Below are 5,489 nucleotides of genomic sequence, written 5' to 3' on the forward strand. Positions count from 1 at the left end.
TTAGGGACCTGGGATGTGGGCTGAGATGTGCATGCCCAGAAGAGCTCCTGGTGTAAAGCTGGATCCTGGCCTGGGCCATAGCCACTGTCCATGGTGCTGCCGTTGTGCTCAGGCCCTGGATGGAGTGCCAAGTTCACAAGGCTTGGAACTTGGTAGGCGCTGGCCTCCTACTTTTCCCACCTGCCCCCACCCCAGCCCACCACAGACAAAGTAGCCTTCCCATTTTCTAACCTCGGCACCTTTCCAGCATTTGCATTCCTTTATTCACGCATACGTTTAACAAGTATTTATTGAGCATCTACTATGTGCTGCATTGGGAGGACAGTGCAGTGAACAAAATAGACTCAGTTCTTAAGCTCCTAGAACTTGTGTTCCATCCCTGCACCCACTTCCTTCAGGAGAAAGAGGGGAAAGGAGAGGAAGGAGCTGGCCTTAAATTCCCGTTTATCCCCTGACTTGGTCTGAGTCGTCCAGCAAGGCACTTTCTCTCCCGTCCAGCAAGTCCACTTTCTACCGCTGGTTTCCCCAGCGGTAGCACAGGGATGATAACCCTGTTTTGTGAGTTGTTGCTGCTGTTCTTCTTATTAATTACATCAAACACTTATCCTAAGTGTCTTACAAGGATTTGCTCGTCCAATCTTCACCATCTCTATTTTACTATAAGGAAACTGAGACGTGGAGAGGTGAAGTCACTTGCCCAGGGTGGCACAGTGGCAAGGGGCGGTGATGGGATTTGAACCCAGGCAGTCTGGCTCCGGGGTCTGCGAGGATTAACGCGATGAGGTAGAGGGGTTTAAGGGCGCAGTGGCCTCGGCCCCTGTGGCTCCCGCAGGCTCGCCCCTCCCCCTCCTGGAGCCCCCAGCCATAGGCGGCCTCCCTGTCCCCACGGAGTCCCCTCCCCCTCCCTGCGCTCCCGCCGGCCCCGGCGGAAGAAGCCGGCTCCGAAGAGGCGTAGAGCGCCGGGAGTCCCCGGTGGGGCGCTCTCGTTCGGGTCCCGGGTCCCTCTGGGGAGGGGCTGGGGTGTGCCCCGGCTGCTCCCCATGCCCCCCGGCGGGCTGACGGCCCCGTCCCCGCGCTGACATTTCTTTGGTTGTTCATGTCACGGCCCTTCAGTCTGCGCAGTTTTACAAATGTGCTGGCGAGATGAAAGGCGCCGGGAACAGCGACTGGAGAGCAAGTTCGGAAAAGCTTTTAACTTCCAGCTCCCACAGACAAAGCGGGAGGAGGGGAAGGAAGGGAGGGAAGGGAGGGGAAGCACAGAGTAGGGAGAGTAGAGGAAGGGAGGGGGAGGAGGGGAGTGGGAAGGAAGGAGGGAAGGAGGAAGAGGAGAAGGAAGTATGGGGAGAAGAGATAAAGGGAAAAGGGGCGGGGGGGCGGGGGACGGGGCGGGATGAGAACAGAGAGAACCAGAGTAGGACAGGCAAGAGGAGACAGAGGGAGACTGGGTGCCCCGAAGAAACAGAGATGAGAAGAGACAGAAAAACAGAGAGAGGGAGACAGACACGGGGGGGCAGAGAGAACAGGACAGAGAGTGGGGAAACGGAAAGAGAAAGACAGATGCAGGGACACAGCTAGGAGATAAGCAGATGGGGGAGGGGAGAAGGGTGCTAGAGAAGATGTAGGGGCAGGTAGCAAGAGACTGACACCCATTCAGAAACAGTCAGAGAGACCAGAGGCACTGAGGGGGAGGAGACAGAGACAGGAGTGGAGGGAGTCAGAGAAGGGAGGACAGATGGACAGTGAATGAGAAGGTGACAGACAGATAAAGAGATGACAGAGAAGTGTAGAGAAGAAAAGGAAAAGAGCCAGAGAGAATAGCAGAGCCTGGAGCTAAGAGCAGCCTCCCCACCCCCAACACACACGCATACACACACACACACACACACACACACCCTTCACTGACACCTGCTCAAACTGACAGGCTCCCTGGAGCAGACCCTGCTGTTAGGGCGCTCAGACTAGAGCAGGGGCTCTCAACTGGGGGTGACTTTGCCCTTCAGGAGACATTTGGCAATGTCAGGACACATTTTTAGTTGTCACAACTGGGGAGGGGGTGTGCTGCTGGCATCTAGTGGGTAGAAGCTGGGGATACTGCTAAGCATCCTACACGGGACATGCCCAATGACAGAGAATTATCTGGCCCAAATGTCAATTGGGCCAAAGTGGAGTGACCCTGGGCTAGAGACAGAGAAATGGCCATGCACCCAGATGACTACTCCAGGGAAAAACATGTCCCATGTGCCAAGACAGGGCTGTATGCCCTTCTGATGGATTGGGAAGGAGAATGCTCACAAGCGCCTCCTCCTGGAATCCTTCCCTAGCCATGCTTCTCTCCCCAAGTCCTTCCTTACCCTACCCAATCCCTGGAGGAGTGGTGTCTCTCTTGTTTGTAGACTCACCACACGATATAAAAAAGCACAGGTTCAAGCTCTAACTACAAAGCACTTGGTATTTTATTTGCCCAGAGGCAGTATTGCACACTAGTTCAGTGTGCAGGCTTTGGCCCCAGCCTGCCTTGGTTTGAATCCCAGCTCTGCCACAAACTAATTGTGTGACCTTGGGCACGTTTCATAGTTGCTCTATGCTCGGTTTCCCCATTTTAAATTTACAAATTTGTTGAGAGCAAAAGGAAATAGTCTGTGTAAAACGTTTAGGAGAAGGCTTGACACATGGCACAGGTTCACTAAATGCTAACTATTCTTACTATCATCTCATTCTCTCTTCACATCAACGCTGGGGGAAGTGGCTTGCCCATGGCCCACACAGTCTGCATGTGGCAGAGCTGCTCTCAGAGCCCAGGTTTGCCCAGTTCTTCCTCTGTCACACCACACTGCCTTTTGCTGCACCTTCCACACTGCAGCAGAAGTCCCAGCTTACCTTCTCCCAGACCAGAGTAAGAGATCTGACCCAGGCCCAATACATCAACCTGATCTCCCTACTTGCCATCTGAATGATCTTGCTATTTCAACACTGTGTCTCAGTTTCCTCATTTGTAAAATGGGCTAATACTAGTACCTGATTATTGTCAGGACTTAAAAGCAAAACTACGGCACACAACAAGTGCTCAGTAAACATTCAGTGTGTTCTCAGAGCTTAGCCATAGTGCTCACAACAGAGTGGACGCTCAGAGAAAGTCTGTTGAAGGAAGAATTGGAAATAATGGTAGAATGAGCCTGAAATTAGGAAACATTGGGATAGGAAAACCTGAGGGCCTAATAAAGAGTCATGGGGAACTGGATGCAGTAGCACATGCCTGGTGTCCCAGTTACTTGAGAGGCTGAGGCAGAACGATCACCTGAGTCCAGGAATCGAGCCTGGACAACATAGTGAGACCCATCTCATAAAAAAGAGAGAAGAGAGAGACCAGAGCAAAAGAGAGAGATGTGACAGCAGTTCATTCAATAACATTTATTGAGCACCTACTCTGTGCATGTAGATGTGAGAGCAACAGTGTCCCAGGTCAAAACAACCTGTGGACAACTAAGTAGGTCTGACTCTGGAGATGAACAGCACACACTGGGGCCTGGAGGAAGAGGTGAAGAGGGAGTGGGAACTGGAGCAAACAGCAAAAGTGAGTCAGAGCGGGAGGAGAGAAAGAAAAGTGAAGAGATGCATCTGGAAGGCTGGCCTCTGGTCTCCGAAAGCATGAAAGAGTGGAGGCTAAGAATAGAGAGGAGGGAGATGGGGAAAAGAAAGACAATAGAAAGGCAAGGCTGGAAGAGATCAATGAAGGGAAATAAACCAAGAGAAGGACTTAGGGGAGGGAACAGCCTGGCACAGTGGAGAATACATCTCAAAATAAATAAATGAATGATGGAGTTTAGTAGGAGGGGCCGGAGGGGCAGCCAGCAGGAGAGGTGATTCTAATAATCAGGGAGAAGGACTAGGGTGTGGAGATGGAGAGGGAAATTGGGAAAGGAGGCGAGGAGGAGAGAAGGATAGGGATGAGGTAGAGCGAGGGTTCCTGGAGGGCCCTGCCCCTTCTTTGCCATGAACTTCAGCAGCTGATTGTGGGTGATTAAATGGCTGGTCATTGGCAGCTTGGCAGGACAGAGGTCTGCAGCTGTCCAGTCTCCTGTTACCCTTCACCCACCTATGTGGAAGCCGTGGGGAGTAGGGGGGCGGGTAACTCCTAAGGGGACCCACAACCCAAGATAAAGTGTGGGTCAATGGGAGTCACTGGTCCTATCCTACCATCAACAACCTCATATTGAGAACTCAGGAGTGGGGGTGGGAGGGTCTTCTCCATTAGGCCTTATCCCAGAGAGATGAGGCAGTAAGGAGAGCCAGGCAGCCAGCAGAAAGAAACAGGACCAGGTGGAAAAAACATCAGGGAGCAGACCAGCTGGATTTTTTAAAGAACGGAAAACCCGACTAGCAAGGAATTTCTGGGCAGTGGGAAGATTTTATTGGGAGACTTCTCCAGGTCAAGGTGGCACCAAGTTAAGGATGGAGGCGTCTTGTTTTGCCTGCTTACTTTGTTGGTTACAGGAATGTCCAGCAGAACCCTCCAGAGGAAAAGCCCACAAGGTTCTCTCCCGGGTACACCCGACCTCCCACCTGCCTGGGGACTCAGCCCTAGGCACCTGGTCTCTGTCCACCTCAATGCACAGTGACTGTTTCTGAACTGGCTGATCTGGTCTGTGCAAGGGACCTTTCTGGGCAGCAAGCCAGGGATGGCCACTGGAGAAGACTGCTCCTACCCTCGCCTGAGGCCCCGCTCCTCTGAAGGCGGCCTCCAGTGGTTCGGGGGGCGGAAATAGGAAGCCCTAGTCGCAGTAAAATCAGGTGGGGGAATAGGCTCCGGTCTCAAGCTGCGGCCACCGGGGGAGCTGCCAGGCGGGGAGGTAGATGGTCCCCCTCCTGGGGGCGCTCCCTCCGCGCGGATCTAGGGTTGGAGGAGGGAGGGGACTGTCCCCTGTGGGGTTTCCTGGGACTGGGCCGCCCGAGAGAGGGAAAGGCCGTCCCCTCCTGGCGTAGGAGGGGCGCAATCCTGGGGGCGGGGGCCGGGGCTCCCCGGCTGCGGGGGTCCGGGCCCCGCGGCCGCCTGCGGCTCGGCACTGTGCGGCGCTCCTGCCCAGCGGGCGCTGCATTCTCCGAGTCTCCACCAGAGGCTGCGGGAGGAAGGAAGGGATCCGTCCCTTGCACACTTCCCCCCTAGTCAGACACGCACACTCCCTCGCTCCCGCTCGCTCGCTCACTCCCTCGCTCTCTCGCTCTCTCGCTCACACACACGCGCGCACACGCCGCCGCGGCTCCCCTTCTCGCTCCCGCTCTCCCTCCGGCTCCTCCGGGCGGCCGCGGGGCTCCGGACTCGCCCGCTGCCCGCGCCGGGGCTTCCGCCCCACGCAGCGTCCCGAGGCGGCAGGACTTGGGGGAGCCCCGGGCCGCTCCCCGAGGTAAGAGCGCGGAGTGCCGCGGGAGGGGCGGCCGGATCGCCGCCGAGGGGAGGCTGCCTGGCGGGGAGGGAGCCCCCTGGCCGGCGGGAG

At 55.7% G+C, this 5,489-nt stretch overlaps 1 protein-coding gene across 1 annotated transcript in view; it reads left to right on the forward strand.

Annotated features, from left to right (window-relative positions):
• Positions 1-4,991: 4,991 nt before the first annotated feature.
• Positions 4,992-5,489, forward strand: part of CDH22 (cadherin 22) — a 140,422-nt gene continuing 139,924 nt past the window's right edge. The window contains exon 1 of the mRNA XM_017877905.1: positions 4,992-5,399. The gene's annotated coding sequence lies outside the window, so the exon portion shown is untranslated. The remainder of the gene's footprint in view (positions 5,400-5,489) is intronic.

Source organism: Rhinopithecus bieti, unplaced genomic scaffold, assembly GCF_001698545.2.
Source record: "Rhinopithecus bieti isolate Rb0 unplaced genomic scaffold, ASM169854v2 scaffold_10347, whole genome shotgun sequence".
In the NCBI taxonomy this organism is placed as follows: domain Eukaryota; kingdom Metazoa; phylum Chordata; class Mammalia; order Primates; family Cercopithecidae; genus Rhinopithecus; species Rhinopithecus bieti.